At 38.4% G+C, this 26,624-nt stretch overlaps 1 protein-coding gene and 1 long non-coding RNA gene across 4 annotated transcripts in view; one reads left to right on the forward strand and one right to left on the reverse strand.

Moving 5' to 3' along the window:
• The window catches only part of LOC113053612 (ras-associated and pleckstrin homology domains-containing protein 1-like), a 59,873-nt gene extending 39,491 nt beyond the window's left edge, over window positions 1-20,382 (reverse strand). For all 3 annotated transcript variants that reach the window (XM_026218774.1, XM_026218773.1, XM_026218775.1), the window contains exon 1: window positions 20,100-20,382. The gene's annotated coding sequence lies outside the window, so the exon portion shown is untranslated. The remainder of the gene's footprint in view (window positions 1-20,099) is intronic.
• Window positions 16,354-17,271, forward strand: LOC113053614 (uncharacterized). Its single transcript, XR_003277259.1, has 2 exons — window positions 16,354-16,512; window positions 17,044-17,271. It is a non-coding gene; the product is annotated as an uncharacterized LOC113053614 (long non-coding RNA).
• Window positions 20,383-26,624: the final 6,242 nt, after the last annotated feature.

Below are 26,624 nucleotides of genomic sequence, written 5' to 3' on the forward strand. Positions count from 1 at the left end.
CTTCTGTCACGTCTTGTCATTTCATGCAAATGACCCAATTACTGTAGACACGGCTGAAGAGCTAAAACACAGACCTCAGATATGTTTAAAATAAATCCTGCATATTCCCTATGAGGTTTGTTATATTTAAGACTAAATATTATCAAATGCTAATAACATATTAAATGCTGCAAGAACCTTTAAAAGAGAAATGTTACCATTAGATAAGCTTTAGTGCCTCACATACTCCAGAAATGAGTCCAATCAACACCACTCCACTATAAATAAACAGTCAACTGTAGTGGTGTGTGTGGGTCAGTGGGTGAGGCTATTTATACATGGAGAGTGGGGTTAAAATGTTTTGATACACTCTCAAAAACTCTTCTTCATGTCTGTCGCACAGCTGTTCACTAGACTAGCTGCCTCCGTTAAGTTGCCCAAGTTTGTACTTCAAAAAAACTAAATGAGCAAATCAAATCTCAACTACTCACCGATGAGCAAGGGAAGAGCACCCATTCACAAACACACTTTCCACACACCCAGTGAAGAAAATCACATCCATTTGCAATTCAAATTGGAGGATCAGCTCTCTGCGGCAGGAAGCCACATAAAGCCTAATGTCATGGGCTAGTTACATCTCGTTACTGATGGAAGGAGAAACAAAAGAGCGATTATCACTGCGACCTCCTCCACATCCTTCTGTCCATGCAGATGAAAACCAATACACTTCCCTTTGCGAATGATGAACAGGTGAGCGAGAAAGAGAGTATAGTGCAGAGCAGCATGCATACCATTTCAGATTTGCGATACACGGATGCATGACGCCAGATAGGAGAAACAGAGCTGTCACACCACATTAAACCAAGCAGAGACCACACACTGACCTAATAATGCAGCTCAATTTAAACTTAACCACACTAGTGGAAGGATCTTGTGCCATTTAGACCAGTTTCATTCAGAAAAAAAGAAAGACAAACTCATGCTGTTGATAAGCTAGTTTTTCCAGTGAGTAGAAGTGTATTGCTCCATCAAATCTTTAAAGGGGGGGTGAAATGCTATTTCATGCATACTGAGTTTTTTACACTGTTAAATTGGATTCCCATGCTAAACATGGACAAAGTTTCAAAAATTAAGTTGTACGTTTGAAGGAGTATTTCTGTTCCAAAAATACTCCTTCCGGTTTGCCACAAGTTTCGGAAAGTTTTTTTCGAGTATGGCTCTGTGTGACATTAAATGGAGCAGAATTTCCTTATATGGGTCCTGACGCACTTCTGCCGGAAGAGTGCGCGCTCCCGTATAGCAGAGCAGAGAGAGGCTGAGCACAGGCATTCACTGATCAGAGCGAGAGTGTCGCGAAATGTCACAAAAGAAGTGTGTTTTTGGTTGCCAGGGCAAGACAACCCTGCACAGATTACCAAAGAAAAAACAGCATTAAGGGACCAGTGGATGGAGTTTATTTTTACAGAGCATCAATGGAGTTGTGCAAGTGTTTGTGTTTGTTCCCTGCATTTCGAAGATGCTTGTTTTACAAACAAGGCCCAGTTTGACGACGGATTTGCATATCGTTTGGTGCAATGGGATGGTGATGCAATCCCAACAAAAAAGGGTTACGATCGTGTGTTGGAACCGCAGGCGGTGAGTAAAACTGCTTAAAATATCTCTGCCTCCTTGTTAGTGCGTCCCCTACCATGCCGGAGACCCGGGTTCGAGCCCCGCTCGGAGCGAGTCGTTGCTGCTGCTGCTCTCGTTCAGTTTCAGCCTTGGGATCTGATTCTGGATCATAAATAAACGGCTGAATCTGACTGTTAGCCATGGTTTGTTTTGGATGATGGTTTTGTCCTCACGATAATGTCACAGCTTCCAAACGCTCTCAACGCAAAAGCCTACTGGCGCTCGTGATTCTTTAGCTCCGCCCACACGTCACACCTTCAGGCGCTCGTGTTTTTCCGGGAAAAATTGGTACAGACTATCTTTCTCTTATGAATATAATAAAACTAAAGACTTTTTGGAGTTATGAAGGATGCAGTACTACTCTATAGGTACTCAAGATTAACAGGATATTGAGTGAAAACGAGGATTTCACCCCCCCTTTAATGAAATATTGTATTGTGCACAATGCTTTTGATGTAATAAAAAGGATTAAATAACTGAAGTGGTGACAGCACATTTTGTAAAGTTCTGCAAACATGAATGATCTGTTCAAATCCAGTGACTTTATTTGAGTCTATTTGGAAATACTACTGAAATTATTTGAAAATGTGATGAACAACAGAGTCTCCTTGTATATTAGAAGTGTGGGAGCAGTAACACTTTCTCGCAATGGTTTTCAGCTGGCTACTGATATGATTAAAGTCTTCATATCAAGTGTGCATAATTTTTTTAAGTAGTATTCCTTTTCGAAGCAGACAGCTTTGTGTACTGTATTTGTTTTATTCATGTAAGTGTATCTGTGTGCACGTCTCTCATTTCAAAGTCAGAGCTGTAAAGAGGAACCTCCGGACAGACACAGATTAAAAGAGGAAAGGAGGGAGCTGCTGACACCGCCAAGGGGTTTAGTGTGTCACCTGTCTCTTCAGCCTCTAGGGCTCCGTTTAAAACTGAAATAATTAACCTGGCAGATCCAGTGAGCTGCTGGTGGTGTGGAGGGTCACAGCGGAGACAGAGTCATTATTAGGTCAGTAGGACTCACAGAAGGAATGGACCAGAGGCCATGCTATGGCTTTGATATGTGATGGGTGTTTAACAGTGAAAGCAACTGCATATTCTCTTTCTCTCTCTCTCTCTCTCTATGAACCCACAGAAAATAATTGCCATTGCCCATTCAAGAAATGCTCTTGAGCATCATAGCTAGGGGTGTTAATTAGAACTCAAGAAGATCACAAGAGAGACAACAGAGTCCTGCAACAACTGGGTCATGCAAACGGTTGGAGGCAGACATCTTCTACCACCTCTCTGCAAGATCTGGTGTGACTCGGTACGTTCAGAAGAACAAATAAAGGGAATCAAAGCCTATCTGTCTTTAAACTGTTATTACAATCAATGACATTTCAGAAAGCAAGTGTCAGTATAGAGAACCTAAAGCAATGCCAACAACAATTTACATGATGAGATTAAATATAATCTAAGGCTTCCGGCGGTGCACCTTTGAGGAATTGTATCACTAAATAATTAAAAAATGAAGCTCGTTCTTAGATTGGTCACTATGATAAACCAGAGGGCAGAATAAATCATTAGCATAATAAGTCATAATAACTCATTAGTTTGCTAAGGCAACCCTCACTATTGCTCATACTTATTGTTGAAAACCTACAACCTTACATAATAAACACAAAATGTCTGACCTATACTACCATTTAAAAGTTTGGTGTCAGTAAGAAAAAAAAAGGGATGCATTAAAATGATCAAAAGTTACAGTAAAGACACATAATGTTACAAAAGATTTTCGAATAAATGCTGTTTAAACTTTCTATTCACAAAGAATTCTGAAAAATAAAAATCAATTAAATCAATCAATCTAATAAAATATGATGCAGTTTTCAACTGCATAACTGGATGCTTCAATTGTTTCAACAAGTTTCTTGAGCAGTAAATCAGAATATTAGAGTGATTTCTGAAGGATCACGTGACACTGAAGACTGGGGTAATGAGGCTGAAAACTCAGCTTTGCCTTCACAGAAATAAATTAAATTTGAAATATATTTTATATTCTAACTTGGGCCAACAAGTAACCGCCCAAATACCCATGCAACCACATCAACACATGAAAAAACAACACTTTTACATAAACATGTTTGCACTTGGCAAAAAAATTGCTGAATAGTAAATAGTGGCCACACCTATATGTGGCTACGCCTGCTTTTGCAGAGATATCTTATATTAACCACCAAGACAGCACATTATTTGACTCTTGTAAAAAATGTGAAATGGCTCTAGACACATTTGAGATCCACATGAAGAAACAAGGAAAGTACAGGTTCCATTTAGACTCCAAAATTGCTCTGGCTAGTGACACAGATGAACATACACATTCAAAAATATGACTCAACCACCACCCACTATCATCTCCAACAAAAGCCTCTCTGTGTGTTTGTCTTTTATGGGAGAGTAATGCTCCGAGTGGCTCAATTCCCATGACCACATCTCATTTCTACACCAAGTATCCTAAAACTGACCACATGGACAGCAAGACGGTCGCCCCATCTTCCCTGGGCTTTAACAAAATCGGGTGGTGCTTAGTGTTAGCATGGCTAGTGTTAGCCACTGATGAAAATAGCATCAATCAATAAAGATATAAAAGAGACAACAACATCTACATTAGGATCATTGCAGGAAAACACAGACACAAGAAAGAATGGTGTTCAAATGGAGCTGGTGGAGAAACGAGACAAATCGGGAACAATATTGGTTGAAGCCATTTCCTCCTTTACAAAAATGAAACCGTATCCGGTGGCTGAAGTGGTGTTCCAGCAGAATGTTTCAGTTTTTCAGAAACACTTCCAATGCAAATGTACGAAATCTTAAGACTTCATCACCAACAGGGATCTCTTCCTGTTTTTCCCCCAGTTGGAACAGAAAGCATGACAAGATACCTCATCTATATCGATCTCTCTGCAGGCTGTTATCTTTTCCCAGAAATGCTGCAGCTATGAACACTGGGATCTGCCTGCAGACATGGCATGGTGATATGAGGCTTTATTCCACATCATCTCTCAGAATAAGCCAGTTACAATATAGGTAACCTACAAACATGCCCCCCATTGAAACTAAAGCACAAAGAGAACTGCAGATTCAAACATAATGGACATCAGAATGTATTTAAATAATGATTAGCTTATTGGTATTGGACAGCTTTTTAATATTGCTTCATCCCCAGCATCGCACACATACACAAATCATGATGATTTAAAAATGAAATTAAAAAGGCAAAGCACAATGACAAGCTATTGGGAAGTGCCTTAGGTGTGCGTGTGATGAAGAGCCATCATATGAACTCCAACAGACCTGCTTTGAAATTCTATCCCATATCCAGGAGGAGAGAGCACAAATCCATGAGCCATCTCCACTCTCAAACCGCAGCAGTAGTCTTTATCTCATTTAGTCTATGGTGTGTGTGTGTGTGTGTACGTCTGGGATTAATCGCAGAGCAGCTGATTGGTTTCTGTGCACCGTAATAGGTGCCACTGCAGGATGGGATTGATCCATTTCAGAGCACACACACATGATGTGTATTAAGAAGCATGCAATAGTAACAATGTTATAACAGCATCTCTGACCCAAATATGACACCAGAAAGGAACCTTTCTAAAAATGTACTCACACTCAGGCAACCCAAAATGTAGATGAGTTTGTTTCTTCATCGAAACAGATTTTGAGAAATTTACTTCACTTGTTCACCAATATTAGCTCATTTTCATTTTGGGGTGAACTATTCTTTTAAGGCTCTGTGGTCGGAGTGCATTATGGGATTGTTTTATCTGCAAAAGATCCTTTAAGATGCACTCAAAATAGAAGATAAAAGAAGTAGGGCTGCAACTAACGATTATTTTGATAATCGATTAATCTGTCAATTATTTTTACGATTAATCGATTAATCGGTTTATGTACTTATATTTTAGTTTTTCCATTTTTTCCCCAAGTAAATTATTAATAAAGGGTCTTTATCATTCAGCATAGATTTTTAAGAGATTTTAACCATTTTGCATTGTCATATCCTCATCAAAAATATACCTGGAGTTGTTTTATTATGTTAGTAATCCTTTGTCGAACTCTTCTGCAATCAAAACACTGACCCATACTCTAGCAAAATTCACAAGGAGATTTCAAATATTGTTTTCACCATGGCAGTCCTTAGAGCTCCTAAAGTAGTTTAACATCCCAAACAAAGCTTAAGGAATCTTTGAGAACATATTTTCACGAAGTATAAGGATAAAACAGAATAAAATTGCAGTGCATTGTATTTTATTATTTACTGGGAAAAAGCTTTATAGCTTATGCTGTGAAATTGTAAACAATCCTTCGAAAAAAAGTGCCAATGGCATGAAACCTGAATGGAACTCACAATTTAAAGTAAAATCCATCAGAAGGTTGTCCAGAAAAAAAAAAATTGGGACACACACAAAAAACCTGCTGTGTGAAAAAGAGAAAAGAAGTGCATTTTAAATAAACATTTAAACATTTACCTCTCTCATTCAGTCATAATTAGGCTGCAAGTCTGAATTATGAACTGGTAAACGACAAACTGATCACATAACATGTTTGTAAAGCTTTAAATGTTAACTGTTAAAAAGCAATGTTATCAGCTTTTACGACTAAACATTTGCAAACAACCTTGTACTGGAGAATCTGCACAAATAAAATTCTTAGGGGCCGTTCACATATCGCACCTAAAAACGCGTGGAAAACGCTAGTCGCGCCGCTTTCCCCTTTCTTTCCAAAGCGCTCGGGCAGAAGCGCCCCTGAGGCGTCTGCCTTTGCTAAGCAACCATGACGTGCTCTCTCCATGACGTGCCCTCTCCATGAAGACCCGGAAATTTCAGCAAAGGATAAATGGATGCGGTGTGGACGCGCCTGGAAAAACGGGCGCATCGCACCGCGTGCGTGTCGCGACCACGTCGCTTCCATTATGAGAGTGCATACTGCGCGCCTACATAGGAAATAACGTACTTGAGCACGCAAAAGACACGATATGTGAACGGCCCCTTAAACAGTTCAGTAGTGCAGAGTTTACAGGTTACTCTTCATTTTACTTTGAGCCTTTAAAGTACTCCCACTTCCCGCTGAATGCTGCAGAGACGCTGTTCGGGAAGCACGTGACATAAAACGAGGCCAGCTATTGGCTATTCGCTACTTCACCTGCTGTACTGGCTGAGTAAATCCTCCGGTGGCTCATTACTGCCACACTTTGGTCACCGCAGATTTGAAGTATGCACGAAATGAGCCGCTTATGGCAAATAAAATTTATTTAGCGACGAATCGATTACTAAATTAGTTGACAACTATTTTAAATAAACGATTTTAATCGATTAAATCGATTCGTTGTTTCAGCTCTAAAAAGAAGTACCTTTTCAGTGTGAAACCATCAAACTTTTGTTAAGTTTCGCTATAGTAAAAATTACTAGGTTTGCTGATCTATTGTGTGCCTGAATCTGAACGGTCATTATTACATTATTACATTATTTACATTATTTACCAACGCCACAGATGTTGTTACATGACTTAAGAGGAGTTTTACATAAATGACCAGTAGAGTGTTGGTCAGATCCATTATACAGATTCACTATCATACACATATGACTTGCTCTTCACATTAGTTTTGCCGTGTGCAATTCCCAGATCTAGCCAGAAGAGATTGATTTTTTTTTTTTTTTAAAGCTAAACATATTTGAGCAGCAAAAAATTTACAAAAAAATTAATAGCGCATATCCACTTGTCTGTACACACTTTGCTTGATGTCTCTACGTAAAATAATGAAATAAATAAATAAAAGGCTTCAATGTTAAATATTTAAAGATTGTTTTGTTTTTGTTTTTTATCAACAAGAAATATAAATTACTAAGGAAAATGTGAAACGAACGTCAGGTTGTAGCCTGATTACATCACCCTTCCTGGACTTCGAGGACACCTTGCTATATAGCTGACTCCTGAAGATGAGATCTGCTCTGTCAGACATTTACACTCCGAAAGCACACCCTCTTTAACCACCCATTGTGAGTCTGGCTCTGGGACAGTGTTAGAAGGGTCTAGGTCATGACGACACAAGGAGAGGTGGATCTTCATAACACACAAACTGCAAATATGGGCTTTAAAGAAGGTAAACTAGTCTAATAGATGCTTTATTTAAATATAATAACAACATAATTCATATTTAATATTAACACATTTAATATTTTCCAATATTATGTCTAAAATAACAACAAACCTGACGACAGAATGCTTGATCCAACTTTAATGTGACAATGCCCACTTCTAGGGCCTGATTCATCTTCCCTTACTAAACACATCAAGAATTTTGGCCCCAACATGTCATTTCTCCATTACAACATTCAGACAGTTTGGAAATTTCTTCTGAACTTTCGCTTTAATCTTAAATCTTTCTTGCAGTTTCCAGAGAGCTTCCACAGAATGACCCTTTTGACCGACAGAACAAGCAAAGTATAATTTTTCTGTTAATAAACAGAAGTTACGTAAAGGTGTCAATCTGAACAGCCATCAATAATTGAGATCCGGGATGATTCGCCTCTCCTTTACCTCAGTGCTGTCAGAGCGTGTCAGAGGGAAAAACAGCTGGGATGCAATTATGTCTCTCTCCTTGCATTACGCCAGCTGTTGCAGGCATGTCATAACACGATCAAATGATTTTCTGCAGAGTAAGGAGTTCACTCTCAGAGCTGGATAATGTTACACCCAGTGCTGTGAAACTTTGAATTATGAGAAAAGCTTGCAGCTCAAGAAGACAAAGTCCCAAACTACAGTCAAGCTGACCTTTTGAAGTTGTTAATAACTAAAATAGCTAAATACATTGCATTTTTTTCAGAGGCAAAACAATAAGCATGTAAATTATCAAATTAAACTTTCACAGCTGTATACATATATAACACACAATTGATAAAACTAGACAACATTCATTTAAACAACAGTGACCAATGGCAGCATTTAACAAAATCCAACTTTCAATTAAAAATTATAATGAATTATTTTAAACGTGTTCATTCACTGTCCAAACGAACCAATTCACTAAAACTCTGTTCTCTATTGATCACTCTATCTCAGACAAATTAAAAAAATACTGGCACAATATGTTTATTCCCATGTCTTGGGCACGAATTTGAACTTAACCAGCTAACAGTGCTCAAAGATATTGAGCCAGTAAAATAAATGTTGTAATTAACCAATAAACAGAGAGCTGTGAGGAAGACCATAAACCTGGATGCTGATCTCCATCCTCTCATTCTTCCCCAAGTCCACACACAGGGGGAACACAGCAGAACGCTTGGCACACCACAAGGCATCAACATTGGATGAATGAACCAAAAGCAAGTGAGGTTAGATTTTCCAAGCACAGATTTCGACATCATATTAACTCACCAGAAAGTTATTCATACTCTTTTTCAATTCAAACACTTTTCTTTTTATGATTTGGCTTTCTGTTAAGTTCACAGTTTTACTGCTGAGAGATTACCAGCTTTTATGAATCATCTATAAAACCAATAACAAACTGGGTTGCGTGGCTACATCCACGTAAAGACCTCAGAGATTCAACCACATACAGGTCAAGACAGAACAACCTGTGACGCTCAGATTGCACTGACAAGGCCACGCAGAGATTTGATCGAGCTGAGATTGGGGAACACAGATAACTATGCAGCAATCGTGCAGACAGAGACACGTCTGCCACTATTTGAGCTGACAGAGAGACGGCACAGACCTTGATATAGCTGATGCTCTTTCATGCGAACTCTACCCGCATTGTCACTCTCTAACACTTGGCTGCCTGCAAGAGTAGGTCAGGACTGATGCAGAGGCATTAACAGAGGGTCACTAGTAAGACGCTACTTTGGTCACGCTGAATAAAAATATAACAGTAACTCTTGCTAATATCTAAAACTTCCAAAAAATTACCCACTCTCTTCTTGTTGTGTTAGAGAACTCACTAGAGTCCAACACTTACACTCACTTATATATAAATAAATAAATAAATAAATGTGTGTGTATGTATGTATATTATTTATTAATATATATATATATATATATATATATATATATATATATATATATATATATATATATATATATATATATATATATATATATATATTAGGGGTGTAACGGTTCACAAAATTCACGGTTCGGTTCGATACGATACACTGATGTCACGGTTCGGTTCGGTTCGGTTCGGTACGTTTTAGATACAGCAAAATGCAAAAACATCTCAACTTTTCAGAATGCCGCAAGCGCACCGCGGATCATGTGACAAGAACTAACCAATCAGCTTCATCCTTTCCCATAACAACGTTGAAAACTCAGCCAAGATGAAGGAACAGCTGATTATAGTTGTATATGGATTGCAATTTTGAAATAAATTTAGTAGCAGAGCTACTGCAAGCGATTTTTAGAGCTGCAAATCCATTTATCCTTCGCTGAAATTTCCGCGTCTCATGGAGAGAGCACGTCATTGTTGCTTAGCAAAGACAGACGCCTCATGAGCGCTTCTGCCCAAGCGCTTTGGAAAGGAGGAGAAAGACGCGCTTAGCGTTTTCCATGCGTTTTCAGGAGCGATATGTGAACGGACCCTAAGGCGCTCGCTCACTCAGCACGCGCTGAAGGCTCATTGCAAAATGTCTAATGCATTTAACAGACCAGAAATATAAGATCCTAAAATAACCAACAGGTCTGGTGTTTGGGTGCACTTTGGATTCCCTGTAAGCTATAATACTGGTGTCTAAATGCTGCAGGCATAGTTTGTTGCGTGCATGTTTCTCCTTTTTTTCGTCTTTTCCCAGATACTGACACAATAAGGTGATGTCGGCGTAAATGAGTTGACATGTTTCAAGTATTCACGCTGGTGTTTTTTTTTTTTTTTAAAGCAATGAAGCAACCGCGCGAAGCCCTCACTATATAGGATTTTAGAAAGAATGCAGAGCACTAGTGTAGTGTGCAAACTTACCACAGTGTGGATTTCAGAAAGTGTGCAAAGACTTCACGTGCACACTTACCATAACATGGATTTACAAATAATGTTCTAAGGAGGGGCTCTCATGTCACTCTGATCGAGCAGCTCATAGATGGAATCATGCATCTCAAACAATATGTTTGAGAGTCATCTTCTTTTTCTAGTCTGTTAAACGCATTGGCCATTTTGCAACGAGCCTTCAGCGCGTACTGAGTGAGCGAGCGCCTGACTGAGTCATAACATAACATAAACATAAGTTGGTGTTTTTTTCTTCTTCGGGAGTGTCAGGGGCGTTGCCTGTTACGTCGTTTGGGTTATTGGGCTACCTTGTTGAACGCATATCATTATATTTCTCTCTTTTTTTTTCAAATATAATTAATTAGTCCAACGAACCGTTCGGTATGCATAATGCGTACCGCGTACCGAACCGAAAGCGTCGTACCGAACGGTTCAATACGAATACGCGTATCGTTACACCCCTAATATATATGTATGTATATATATATGTATGTATATATATACACACACATACGCACAGTACACATACACATGCTAATATTTATTATCTTTTAATAAGTTCCCGTCTTCCACAAAATATTTAGCAACATAACTTTTTCCAACACTGATAATAAGAAGACATTTTTATTGAGCAGCAAATCAGCATATTAGAATGATTTCTGAAGGATTGTGTGACACTGAAGACTGGAGTAATGACGTAATGGAGTTTTGAAAAAAATTTAATTTTAAAATGTAATATTTCACAATATTACGGTTTCATTTTATTTTGTATCTATTAAATGCAGCCCTGGTGAGCCAAAGATCTCTTTCAAAAACATCCCAATCATGTAAGATCTCCATCCCAAACCTTTGGTGTACAGTGTATGTTAAGGTGATAGTCACTACAGATCATATTCGTATATGCATATTCGTGCAGTTCCAAAGTGCTTAAAGCTGAGCGTCACTGGCTCAATGCATATGAGCAAAAATAGCACATTTTAAATCATAAACTTCTGGGGCTTCCTGCACCAGACAAGCAACTGGCATTGAGACTGATGGGAATGCTTACAGATAACTTTTTTTGGTATACGCCTTCTTAGTTCTAGTTGTCCCATTCCAAACTTACTTCAGTGGTGCCAGTGTTGCCAAGTTAGGCCTTTTTAAAACTAACAGAGTACTCTATGCAATACCACTAGCCTAGAAATTAGACAATGCATCTTGCTAAACAGTACTTCACCTTTTACTGAAACCAAATCTGTGCACTGCTGGAGAAGGAGAACAGATTGGCTGAATCATTTACATAGAGTGAGGCATTGTTCCACCTATCCACCAAAACAAAAGCAGCTCATGCAGCAACTGAATAAATCATCAAAATATCATGTCATGCAAACTACTTAGATATTACCAAAAACAAATTACACCACCTTTCTCACCGAACGCAGCTGATGATAGCTTCATCTGCAGCACTGTTACGAACAACAACCGATCCACAACAACAAACCCTCTCAGCGCTCACAAAAATATCAGAAAACACCACAGACAGCTTCACCACAGATTGCTTTATCAACAATACATCAATAATGTGACACAAACATTAACAAGACTGATTACAGAAATATTTTGGTATAATGCCCACTGCATGATACACTTTAAAGTCAATGCCATATTTAATTTTTCACTAATGAATCGAGGATTTATTGTTTTAAGATCCTATATGTCTAATTAAAATAAATTTACTGACCGATTCTTTTACTGACTGGTTCACTGACTGATTTCATACATAGCTGTGTTTTATGTCTCTTGTACCACACTTTTTTCTTATATATAATAAAACAATACAGCTCAAATAAACAGTGTATTTATTTGGTAAGTGGCCATTTAGAAGCAGGATAATGTACAGTCAGCAGGTTGTAACCACAAAACACACCTTTACTTCGTATTGTGGTCCTGATTACTCCGTCAGCCTTATTTTGAAATGAGCTGCTGACTGTACATTACCCCTTAATACAGTACCTCATAATACGAGTCACATGTACTGCATTTCTGAAGCATTCCTGAGGAAAGCAAGAGCAGAGAAACTTCTGTAAGTTATGAACTTAAGGAGGACATTGACAACAGAATGACATATTCATTCCTTCTCTCCCTTCTGTGTCCTATCTCAGAGGGACGCGGGAAAGAAGGCTGCTAAGGTCAACTATAACCATAAAATCTTGGCAGCAGTGTAATGTGACACTTAATCTCATTGTCTGTCAGTGGCTAAAGGAGCTCAAATGAAGGCTGTAGCCTGTCAAAAGAACCATTCCACTATCTGTGGTATTTTAAACAGATTTAGAATAAAAATCCTTCATCATTTACTCACCCTCATGTTGTCCAAACTTGTATGACTTTCTTGCCAAGTCATATGGGTTTGCAATAACATGAGGGTGAGTGCATGAAAGAATTTTTATATTTTGGGTGAGATATGATTTTAGATTTTTAGCAGAATTTCGGGCAAACATTCACCGTCAAAAAGGTCTATTGTCAATAGTATAGCAATGTTATGAAGCACAACTCACACAAATGTCACTTTCAGAACAAACAGCTGTCTGTTGTTCAACACACCATTAATGTTACACACACGATATACATGTTACCAGCCTGTTGGGAAATCTGCGTGGGGAAATGGAAATCTTTCATCCTCACGCTAAGTTCTAAAACGCATAGATTTCTATTGAAATTACTGGATTTTTATCCTTTAAAAATTTGCCAAATAATGGTAAATGTGACTGTTTGCCTGAGTCAATAAAGAAATAAATAAGTGAAATCACAGCATGCAACCCTCAAGTAACGCTCTGAGGTGTGGATTGTGTTCAGCCAGTCACGTATAAAAATGCTGTTTATATCAGATAGCGGTGCAGGCATGTGCTCTAAAAGAGGCAGTTAAAAGAACTTAGCTCAAATATTAAATTATCGGGGTATTACTATAAACTAATTTCTACTGCAACAATATGCCTCACATAAATTGTTAACCCAGAATTTTTTTCAGGCTCCTTAGCAAAAGCTAGGGCTCAGAGAAAGACCTCTGCCTCTCAAGCTAAAATGGTTTTGTTTGATGAGGTCCTGACTTAGGACCAGTGTTAGATCTAACGTGCTATTTTAATTAAATTACTTATCCACTGAAAAAAGTAAAGTATGCAAGTAATTAATTTTTAGGTCATTTAATTACAGTTACTTATAAAATGTCAACAGTTCTAAAATCAATATTGAATTTGAAATCTATAAATCAGGGATGAAAATTAACTTATTTGTCCACTGGCCACTGTGGCTGGTGTGGATTTCAAAATCTACCAGCCACTCAATGTTTTTACCAGACACTTTCTTGTTTTTAACCATTAATGCGTAACTGCATGTGAAAATTAATACTACGAGAAATAAATCTACAATACTTAAGCAGTTTATTTAATCTCAAGTCTCAATGAAATACACACATTTTCTCTTTCAGTGATGCTGAGAAATACTTACTAGGTTTTTAAACAGCCGACTCTTGCTGAAATAGCTCATTCTCTCAACTCCGTAGCCCATAATTTATTAGTTAAAAAGTTTTATTTTTTTCTATAAACTTGTATACACTTTACAAGTTGGTCTTTTACTAAACTTTCTGACCAAACTGAAATGTGTGAAAGTGAGTAAAATATGCTGAAATATAATATGCATTCATATAGGATATAAGTGTTCCTGTAGCTCAAGTGGTATGGGGTCGGGGAACACATGATAGGAGAAAATTGTTAGCCTGAATGCAATGTAAGTTGCTTTGGATAAAAGCTTATGCTAAATGCATAAATTAAAAAAAAATAATAAGCAACTTGATTCATAAAGGTAAAATGTTATACAAAACGAGAATGTAAAAATTTGTATTTGCTATATTGAGATATAGAAATAACGTAATGGGAATGTTTACACTGCAACATGATGAATGTTATTGTCTAGGAATGTTTAGATCAGCGTTTACTGATCTACTATCAGATGTCAATGTTTATAGTGTGCTAAACAGTAGTTTATAAAATATCAAATATTGCATATGTGGTAATACATGTGCATGAATGACATCATTGGACAAAATTAGTAATAATGAATGCTAATGTTGTATACATGTACATAGTTATGTCAGTGTATGAAATATGGCACTCATTGCTTTGAAAAGTTTAATGCTTACACTAGGCTTAAGCCAAGTTCCAGACTAAAATACATTTCAGAGCTGTTTAACTGAAAGAAACTTGCACTGACATACCTTCTAATATGTCAGTGCCATTTTTCTTTTTATCTCAAGATGCACCAGTAATGTTTTTTTCTAAGGCACATTTATAAAAGTTACTTAAAACTTTACTTTTCATAATATTTTTTGTTATTCAGATATTTTGCTGAGTAATTCGTTAACCAAAGAAGGTTAAATTATTAAAAGTTGTTTTAAAGCTAAAAGGTTAAACTATTCCATGTTTAACTCAAACTGAAAGAATTAAGAGTTTAATTTCTATGCATCAAGGCTTATAGGGATTTCAATTAACAATTCAAATAATTAAGTTGCTTTTCAGAGAGAGTCATTTAAATAGAGAAAATCAATTTAAATACAATACTGATGATGTAATTAGTAATTAATTTACTAACTTACATGACACTGCTTACAACAAATACGTTTTTGGGAGCTAAAAATTATGTTTGTTTTTTCGAATAGGATTTTCCGAACACTTCCCCCACTCCATCTACCTCTAGTCAAACAGAAAGTCCCAAACTAGGGATGCACCGAATGTTCGGCAACCGAAATTATTCGGCCGAAAATAGCCAAAAAAGCACTTTCGGTGTTCGGCCGAATAAGTAAAAAGGCCGAATAAATTTTGCCGAATAATGACGTTTTTAATGACGCAATCAAATAACCCGCGTAGAGTGATAGGCGCGCGCTTTATGCAGCAAACATGTCAGCAGTGTGGAAACACTTTAAAAAGTGTCAGATAAAGATGCAAAAACGGCCGTTTGCAGACATTGTTCTGGATTTGGGAAAGCCGCTAGGTGATGGAGACTGTCAGGTGATGCACAGCGCAGGAGATGAAAACAGCTCAGAGAGTAAACTGGCTCGTACTACAGATGAGCCGCGCACAGTCTCGCTGTCTGACATGTTCGATGAGATCCTCCAAGAGAATAACCCATTTGCAAGACAGAGGACAAGCTCGACTGCTCAACAGTTAGATGGGCAGTGTTGTGCCTGAACGCGTTCATTGAACGATAGTTCATGAACTCGTTCATATTTTGGGCGAACGTGAACTGAACGTGCTGTATTACTGCCTGATGAACGTTACTGTGTCAACTCGTTCATTCTGGTGTCTGTGAACGGCACGCTCTCTCAGGTTAACTTCGTTCAATAGGGTGCCAGATTTCTATAGAGCCTTCCTGGCGAAAGCCCGGCTAAAACAAACCGTAAACGGGTCTTAATATGTAGCGAAAAAACACCCAATCTGGCAACACCAGCCACCAGTGGCGCACAGTCGTCCGCCGCATGCGCGACGCGTCATCAAAAAAAAAAAAAAAAAAAAAAAAAGGTGACAGCAGCATGTAGCAAGAAGGTGTATGATCATTTAAAATAATTTTTTATGATGTTTATGACAATGTCGGTGAGAATGGGAGACAAAGCATTAAAGCAACAATGGGGAAATGCTGTCCCCTCAATCCTAATTTTAAACCCTGGTTGGATAAGGATTCAAAATTGGATATTATATGAAGATGAAATCTGACGCATAGCTTCATTGTTAAAACTGATAAAATAATTGCTGTCTGTGATTCTATATGGGCTGTGGCAATAATCAAGGCCGCTTTCCTGACCTGGCGCAGATGGCACGCAGGTAGGCTCCTTGTATGGGAAATTAATTTAAGATTTTATTTATATTTTGGATTATGGTAACACTTTATAAGTAGTTTCTATTTTTAACTTTAACTAACAATGAAAAACCCTTATTAAAAGCATTTATTAATCTTAATGTTAACATTTACTAATACAGTATTAAAATTAAGTATCACATTTGTAATTTCTGAATTAAAAAGTATCAAAAGTGGTAGGCCTATTTGTTAAAATTGTTAATGCACTTATACTAACATGAACTAAATATTTTTTATTATCTTACATTAACGAAGATTAATAAATACCATAACAAATGTATTGCTCATTGTTAGTTAATGCAATAACGTTAACAAACATTATAAAGTGTTACTACCTATATTTTATATGTATTTTGTGAAAATTCTGAACTATTTTCAGTGTAGTAAAATAGTAGGCCTACACTGGGTTTCAACCATTTCATTATCTTGAAGACATTGTTCGTTTTGAAATGAGCAACTGTCAGAAAACTGCAATAAAATGTTCAACTATTCTGCAGGTACTCGTCTGCTCCATGCACAAGCACCAACAGTGAGAGACTGTTTAGTGCTGCATCTCATGTCCATACCTGCAAACTCAGAAGGCCTGAAAAAGGTGACAGATTGGCAAAATAAATGGAAAAAATGCGAAACACCGCGTTCGGTATTCGGCCTTCGGCCTTCGGCCAAGCATTTCATTATTATTCGGCTTCGGCTTCGGCCAAGAATTTCATTTCGGTGCATCCCTATCCCAAACCCAAACTAACAACATTGCTGTGCTGGTCAAGATGTTTAAACACCAAGAGCAATGTTTTTAAAAGACCAAAGTGTCAAAATACTTACACTTTTCAGTGGAAACAAACCAAAAAATGACTTATTTTTAATGCAAATTAAAGTGAAACAGAACAAAGTATTGCACCATTGGGAAACAACATACACAACTCCCTTTTAAAGTTGGCATCAAATGATATCTGTTTTCTAAATGTAGGTGTTGTAGATCTTATTGTAAACAAATCCTCAAGGAATGAGTTCCATTTTTATTTATTTTTCTGACCTCATAAACAAAATGTCTTAACTTGATTTTCCAGAGGCACGGCAGACTTCTCAATGGTGATGTATGCTGGACATCTCCATTGATTTGATCTGCTTAAGCACCTTTCTAATCGACTGCACACTGGCATTCATATATGCTTCCATCCAATCGACAACCAATGGACAGAACCAAATCCACACCCATTTTCCCCCAATAATCCATTTCACCTGGATGTACGTCACAATATGGAAGAAAAGATCTCCCACCATTTCTGTTTCTCTGTGACTTAATGTTTTGGTCAATCGAAATCATGCATTGTGACTGAAAAATTAAATGTATGAATGCAACATATCTTCCTCTCCAACAGTCTGCCTTTCACACACACAGATAAAACCATGCCTGGTGGCAGCTGCCAATGTTTCTAAAACAACACTGGATGAGAGGCTGTAAACACTTTTAATCTTTTACCCAACATAGGCAGGTTACAATGTGAGCAGTACTGTCAGAAGTGAAGCTAATGCAAGGGAAAAGAATCAGCCATTGTTAGACCACAGTTCACATTGATGTGAACATAATACAAAACCAAACAAAACCTAAATAAAATACCGGATCACAATGCAAAGCTCTACAAACCATGTGTACAAATGCTGTGCATGAGTCATGAGTCACCCTGTTCCACCTCTACATGTTTGCAGTGTGGTGGAGACAGACGGTTTATGAAAAATCATTCTGATGACAAATCAGGCTTTGGTCTAAGGTCTGATATCCAAGGGACCACAAGAGTGCCATTCATGAGCCAACCCGATGACAGATCACAAACACCTGACAATACATTTAAGCTGCTATACAGCAGAGCAGATGTCACTGAAATGAGCTGATTACTTTTGGCACGAAGTCCTCCGTCACTCACGAAACATTAGCAATATTGCACTTGACGATTAATGCACACGGTTGACCTACTCCTGCCCCAACAAAGGACGTCCTTTCGTCCGAGACTCGTGGGACGCTATTAATTTAAATCATTTCACTCCATTTCATCCTAGCTGCCTGTTTCCTCTTTGCCTGTTCTTTTTCTTCCTCCTAAAGAGCCTCGCAGTCATCTCCAGTTTCAGTCCCGAGTCGAGGGATAGTGGGCACGGTGTGAGCTGTCAGATAGCTGCTCGTGCTGCAAAGGTCAGCAATACAGAGAGAACCTTCTGGATCTTTATCAGGACTCATTTGTGATCACTTAGAACAAAGAATCTGTTAAGCAGAAAAAGATCCAGGCTGCTAGAATTTCCGCATCTGGACTCCAGGGTCCTCACAGCCAGCATCCACCCTAGTTTCACAATCACCTGACGTCATACTGGTACAGGTGGCCAGCTCTAGAAAGAGGAATCCGGTGGGGATGGACACTGGCTTACTTCTGAACATATGCTGGGTAATGAAAACTAATTCTATGAATAACACTAACTGTGCATTTTAAGGGAAAGTCCTTATAGAAACAGCAACAATGAAGAGTAAACATCATGTACGTGGAGATACAATTTAAAAGAACTGGTTTTTATTTGAGTACATTTTAAAATATTATTTTTCCTGACATGACCCGGCTGAATGTCACACAATGCTGATTTGCTGCCCAAGTAATTTTACTTATTATCAAAGTCGAAAACTGTTCTGTCATAGAGTTCTTACTTACACTTTTTATCAACTTGATGCATTCTTGCTAAATAAATGCATCATTTTTTTTTTTTCCTTTAGTTGTAAATGTTGTAATTCAGTTAAATTATTTATGTTGGCTTAATTTCCCCCCTCCCCCCAACTTTCTTAAATAAAGGCTGAAAAATAAAATGTGTGAAAATAGGTCTCCACTCTATGGGCACCAAGACTGGCATTAAACCCACAGCTGTTATGGCAAAGGGTGGAGCCTGAATATATCAGTGTGTGTGTGTGGAGGGGAGGGGAGATCCAATTTGGCAACAGCTCATCTGTTTGCAGTATGTGTTATTGCAGAACACACTCCACCAGGTATGATGAGGAAAAACACCAATAATGAGGCTTGTTTTAGATCCAGAAATGCTGGAAACCTAAAAGGCTTATACCAAATGAAACATCTGAGGTTAAACATCTCAACCACCCTCAAGAGCCGGAATAACAGAAGATGCATCAGATAAATGGAGATCCATCTCATCCTCTCTTTGACAGACAGATTAATTTCACCTCATTATTCCAGATTCATGCCGCAATTCCTACTGCAAAACCTTACAAATCAGCATATTCAAAAGATTCCATCACTCGCTTCAGTATTTTATTATCGAATATAACGTTTTTTACACACTGAAATCAAGGGAGCAACCCTCGGATTCAGACACTGAAGACACTGCACAGCTGTCTGAATTTCAGGGCTGTTCCCTGGATTTTCCTCGGTGTATCCCTAGATAATGAGCCAATAATACACCGCCAGCTTTAAATACACAAGCCATGCTTGTGATCCGCTCGTTAATATCTTTATTTCAGAAAGAGGTCGCATGCAGCAGCGAGTATAAATAAAGAGTAAGCGCTTACTGTCGCAAACCAGCCGACGGTTCTACGGCTTCTGTCTTGTCCGAAGGAAACGGTAACAATGGGGGAAAAGCCACTGATGTGTTGCGCAAATCCAGCGACAGAATCCCAGCTCCTCTTTCACCTAGATCGGGTTTTCGCTGCCCGTACCGCTCTCTTATATTTGATGATGATGTTGGGACGAGCGAGCCTCCCGTTTCTCTCCCGCTTCCATTCCCGTTCCGAGCGACGGACCGATGCGCGTTCCTGCCTGACGTCTCCGTTTCCTGTCCAGCCCCGAAATCCAAGTGATTGCGCCCTACCCGATGTGACGTCATGCAAAGCATTGGACTCGCTTACGTTTGACACAAAGGTTCTCCCATTGAAAATTTAGTTTATGTAATGTACCAAGTGTGCCAACTGAGCATTGAAATGCATTAGGCCGCACTTATTAGGCTATATAGGACATTTTCGGGGCGCAATGTAAATATTTATCTTAAACATATACACAACAAATTTTTATGACGTGATTATGATATTTAAATATAGAGTTCAGGAGTAGCCTAAATAATAAAACATATATATATATATATATATATATATATATATATATATATATATATATATATATATATATATATATATATATGTTTTATATATAATATATATATATATATATGTTTTATATATAATATATATATATATATATATATATATATATATATATATATATATAATATATATATATATATATATATATATATATATATATATATATATATATATATATATATATCTTCTATTGTGAAAATAATGCGTAGTAGGCCTACTGTATCTTCAGTGAAAAAAAATGAAACGTGTACACTACTGTTCAAAGCATGGTCAGTATTGTTGTTATTATTAAACACTCCAATTCAGACATTTATAAAGCTGTTTTTAAAACTGATAATAATAAGAATAAATATTTCCTGAACAGCAGATCTACATAACAGAATGTTTTCTGAAAGTTCGTGTGAAATTGAAGAATGGGGCAATTATGGACCAATGATGACTGTTTACTATATTTTTTCATCCAAAAAAAAAAAAGCAGCCTTACTGAGAAGATTTCTAGAAAATCTTATTGACCCCAAATGTTTTAATGGTTGTGTATTTTTATGGAACATGTAACCTTTTGTATCGACTTTGTTGGTGGAACTCTCTAATCCAGGGGTCGGCAACCTACAGCACGCGTCCTTACAATGCCACGCAGAGGGATAATCATCTCGGTCACACATGTAACCTTAGTTCACTGAAAAGGGAATGAGATGCTCCCTTTCATAGGTTCACTTCAGTGCTGCGATGACGTCATCACTTTTGGAATGCTATACCAAAGTGCTTGATGTACCTTAGATAGCTGGAAGACCAAGGAAAGTGTCTGCTCAAGCGGATAAGACCCGGGAGCCAGAAGCAAACCTCACGTCCAAACTGTAGAACTTGATAAAGGTGCTAGGAGAGGACCATCCTCCTGCAGCACAAACATCCTCCAATGAAGACCTTTGAAGAAGGCCTGAGAAGAAGCCACTGCTCTTGTAGAATGAGCACGCACCCCTAGAGGTGAAGCCAAGCCATGCGCCTCATAGGCCAGAGAGATAGCCTTCACTATCCAGTGTGACATGCGTTGTTTGGTGACGGCAGAACTTCTGCTCTTACCAACAAAACATACAAATAACTAATAAGACCTACACCACTGAGCTACACCAAGAGGAAAAAAGTTTCCACTTGAAAGTATATAAGCGTCTCATGGAGGGAGACCTAAAATTTATAATAGTGTCTGTGATCTCAGCCGAGAGACCTGAACACATTAGCGTACCCCACTCAGGGGCCACACCCATATTCTCCATAAATCCCATTGAGGATGCCATATCATGCCCGAGCTTGTGTCAACGGATTCTGTCTGAAGGGAACCACCCATGGAGGACCGGCTAGCAGAATGAACAGGTCCGAGAACCACAACTGAGTGGGCCACCAGGGGGCTACCAGCAGCAAGCGCTCCACTCTGTCTGATCGTACTCTGAACAGAAATACTGGGAGCAAACGGACAGGGGGAAAAGCATAAAGATTGGTCTTGGGCCATTCGTGGGCCAGAGCATCTAGGCGACAGGGGAGACAGGGAAAACCAGAGCGGGCAGTGTGTAGTCATGCTCGAAGCAAACAAGTCCACTTCCGCTCGGCCAATCTCCATTCTCCCTCCTCCAGTCATGAGTTCAGGTGACCTGGGACATAGACTGCCCTGATCGACAGAAACTTTGTCTGAGCCCAAAGAAGAACAAGCCTCAACAGCCTATATAGTGGGTGGGAATGTAATCCTCCTTGCCAATTGAGATACGAAACAACTGTCATGTTGTCCGTCCTGACTAGCACGTGACAACCCCTCAGCTGAGGTAAAAACTGTTTGAGAGCCAGGAAGACTGCTAGCATCTCCAAATGATTTATGTGCCAGCCACGGTGCACCTCCATTCAGAGCCCACAAAATGGACGACCTTGATGCACTGCCCCCCAACCTGTAAGGGACGCGTCCATAGTGATCGTCTTGCCATGACTCAATTTCCCTAGCTGGACTCCTTTTTGAGGGAACTGGGGTCTTACCCACGGGTTTAGAGCACGAAAGCCCTTGCATGTCAATGTAATTGTGCGAAGTGAATGAGAATGAGGTGGTATGTTCTGACTCTTTGCCCACCACTGAAACGGTTGCATGTGGAGCAGGCCCAACTGAACTACAGGGGATGCTTACGCCATCAGACCCAACAGTCTGAGACATAAGCCAACGTGCACTAGGCGCCCTGTCTTAAACTAGTGCAGGCCACCACCCCAAGAGTGGGGGCTTTGAAGGCCATCATAAACGGGCCATGCTCGCATGATCCTTGGATTTTCCTAGAACTCTGAAGGCTGGAACACGCAGAGTATCTTCATAAGGACATAAGGACTTGACCTAAAACTGCCCAAGGTGCAGTATGCTGACACTGCCATCGAGCTAGGTGGGCATGGCTTCAGCAAACTGGATTCCGCCTTTTTGCATATTTTCGATTGTCCAGGAGAGTCGCTCTGTGACGCGCTGCCAAGACGGCAACGGCCCGTTCTGCACACTTTGAGCTTCAAAAAACTGGTGATGTCACGGACACTACGTAAATGTTTTCTTATACCGTCTATGGTGGCAGAACTGACAAGTTTATGAACGTTACTTTTTGCACAGCTTGATCTCAGATCTCTGTGTGGGAGTGGTGTGCGTGTGTGCGCACACGCATCAATTAAAGCAGCACATTAACGGTGATTAACTGTTTATGCATTAGCCTTGTCACACACACACGGCACACTATATCTGTTATTCAAAAAAAATTCTGGGGGGTGGGGGGGGGTGCACAGTGGTTAACCAGAAAAAATGTAAAATGTCATGCCGAAAAGGTTGCAGACGCCTGCTCTAATCAGTTTAATTAACTGGTAATGCATTTCTATGTGATTCCACAGGGGGTCATACAAAAGATGTTAGTAGTTGAGGGGTTCAAAGGGTTATGAAATAAGAATAGATGAGTATGAAGACAAGGTCTGAAGCCTAACCACATCAAACAAGTGTGACTCATCAACACTATTTGAAACTGAGACCACTGCAATCTCAGCATAACCATATTTCTGTGGTCTTCATCACTGTCTCTGTGCTAAGTGAGGAGACTATAGCGTGTGCATTGTATTAGCAATGCTCTGCATTCAGTGTACAGAACTGACCAAAGATTAGGGATTAATTCAAAAACATTCAGGAAATGTTTAAAATAGTTAATCATAAAAGAACATAGTAGACAGTCAAATAGATAGTAAACAGAGAAAAGTTATATGTTTATAAACAGGTTATAAACAAAACATGCCATAGAAAGTGAAAGTTACAGCCTTGTGTGTAAGCATTAAACCAAGCAACAGCTGGGGCCATTTGCATAAGATTCCAAGTTAAGACTGTCTTAAGAACTAGTTTGACCTACTAGAATTTGCCAAGGGGAAATCAGTCCTACTTTTCCAATACAATTGAGACCAATCCACCTTTTCATAACTGAATTAAAAAAAGTTATGACCACTCTCAAAGACATTTTTTTTTTTTTTGATGACTAACTTTTTAGGACTGGTCTAAACAGTTTATGCAAATGGCCCCAGGTGCTAGATATTATGTGTATATTCTGCCATTTAGTGGTAAAATCTGTTACTACATGTGATTTTCAAAGCTAGTTTAATGATATTAGGCAATTAAAACACCAATCAAGTACATTTGAGAGTATATATAAAAATACTACACAAACACACTAAAATGTAAATTGTTGATAATCAAAGCATTTATTTTTTAAGAATTAGTAAAAATTTGAATTAAATTTTAGGACAGGATGTAATTTTTTTATTAATGAATTATAGTAGAGAATGCAACAGAAGTGTAAAGAGTATCTGAAAAATATTTCTTACAGTGAAAATTAAAAAGTTAAAAGTCACCAATTTAAAAAAGAAAGAAAAAAAAAAAAAACCTTGCGTAAAAGTCATGGAGTATCTGATTTTAACAGTATTTAACTCATACTGAATATATAGAGATGCACTAGTCAAAGAGACATGCCAGTGAAACACAAGAAAGAGTTAATTTGTAAGAACAGCGATCACATTTATTTTCAAATAGCAAAATAATACTGAACACCTACAAAAAAATAATACAATAATAAGAATAATACAATAATAAAAAATCCTTCAAAAAATGTCTCTTTACTATAATGGATAAATAATATAGTGTTAAGATTTTTTTTTATTATTATTATTATTTTTTACTTTTATTATTTGTTTCCTAATTTATTTATTGAACTTTTACAATAATAAAAGTATAAGAATACTGGAGAATAGTGAAAAAAATTGTATTAAGTGAAATCAAAAAGTAAAAGCCGTCTTGCACTGGATGCGCTGGTTTTGGCCTCATTGACGTTGCTAAGGAACTCACATTCATTTAAAGTAGCCTTGTTGACAAGTTTGGGTGAGTAAGGGCAAAACACACAGGATAATGTACTTTTAGTGCCCTGTAGTTCTTTTGTAGCACACTTCTGCAGAAACAGCCAGGTGCCATGCAAAATGTAATGTGTAACTGCAAAACTCATTATAAATGTAGTAGAGTCAAGAGTAAAGATGATAAAAATGCAGTGACGTAGATGGAAAAGTTGCTAATATCTTTAATACTCAGTAAAATGACAGAGTATACAAAAAGATAATCAAGTACAGTAATTAATTACATTTACTCAAATACTGCGTTAGGCAAGACTGCGTTCAGAGGTAGAGAAGCATTTGTCTGCTCGTAAATACAGTCAGACGTTGCAGAATGTCACAGAATGCTGATGGTAAAATGTACTTGGAACTCTGAATGTAAAATGTAACCACAACACTGCCGTCAACACCTCTTCTTTCCTTTTGTTATCGTTCATTTCCTCTTATCACTGCAATGCTGCACTGCACGGCAGTGCATTTGTGCGTGATGATGCCGAGAAGTTTCAATGCACAAAGTGAAGAAAAAAAATATAAATGTTTCAGATAAGTAGATATCCGAAACGGGGAAACTTACTCACATCCTAAATAACCTTTTCAGCTATTAAAACCCTACACATGAATGTTGGAAAATGTGTTTGTTTTCTTTGTTTCTTCTTGTTATATAAAGTTTGGTTGTGTTGGAATAACGTTCATTTCATTGTAGTTTTGCCAGTTTTCTTCTTCTACTTCTTCTGCCAGTTTTTAATACATTAAGAACAAAGGATGATAGCCATCAGGCAACATTGAATTTTTCTCCAGAGAAAAATGCATGCAAAGATCAACCTCTAGAGTCCCCTGTCAAATGTTTGGCTGCTTTCCTCAGTCCTCATTGTGTTAAACTGTGACGCAGGTAGGGAACAGCCCCCACCCCCTCACCCCGTCTGACCTGTGCATCTGTTTGTGAAAGCTCTGCAGTCATATTCCCCTGTTTTCACGTGCTCGGAGCAGCAGTGCAGAAATGCTTGAGCAGAGGATCATAGCAATGTCTGTTCTCCTGACCCTCTTCTATGCTGAACTGACCGAATCCTCCTCAAGCTGCTATCATGAGCAAGGTTTGAGATTTTCCGTTGCTTCTTTTAACTCAGTTATGCAGTTGATTTATGTGGTGTGCCGCATATCCTTGTGGATGCAGAATACTTAACAAAGACAGAGTTGTACAAATGAAATGAATATTACAAAATTAAACTTTGCATGAATTAAACAAATCAACAGACAAAAAATGACGGGCGCAAACAGCAGAGGAATGCAGTGCACCACATCCTCAATCTCGAACTTTCTCTTTCAAAATCAAAATGTGCTTATATGCTTTCATCTTTCAGCCGAAATAAAAAGAGTGGATGAAAATGCGACAGCATCTGTGTCCTGTCCGGCACTTAAAGAGCTTGAAAACACATCCATCACCTTATACAAGGGAGACACAAAGCTGCACTCATCAAACCCGAGTGAAATGGACAGTAATGAAACATTGCAGCGGTTTCAGGT

The sequence above is a fragment of the Carassius auratus genome, chromosome 34 (assembly GCF_003368295.1).
Source record: "Carassius auratus strain Wakin chromosome 34, ASM336829v1, whole genome shotgun sequence".
Taxonomy (NCBI): domain Eukaryota; kingdom Metazoa; phylum Chordata; class Actinopteri; order Cypriniformes; family Cyprinidae; genus Carassius; species Carassius auratus.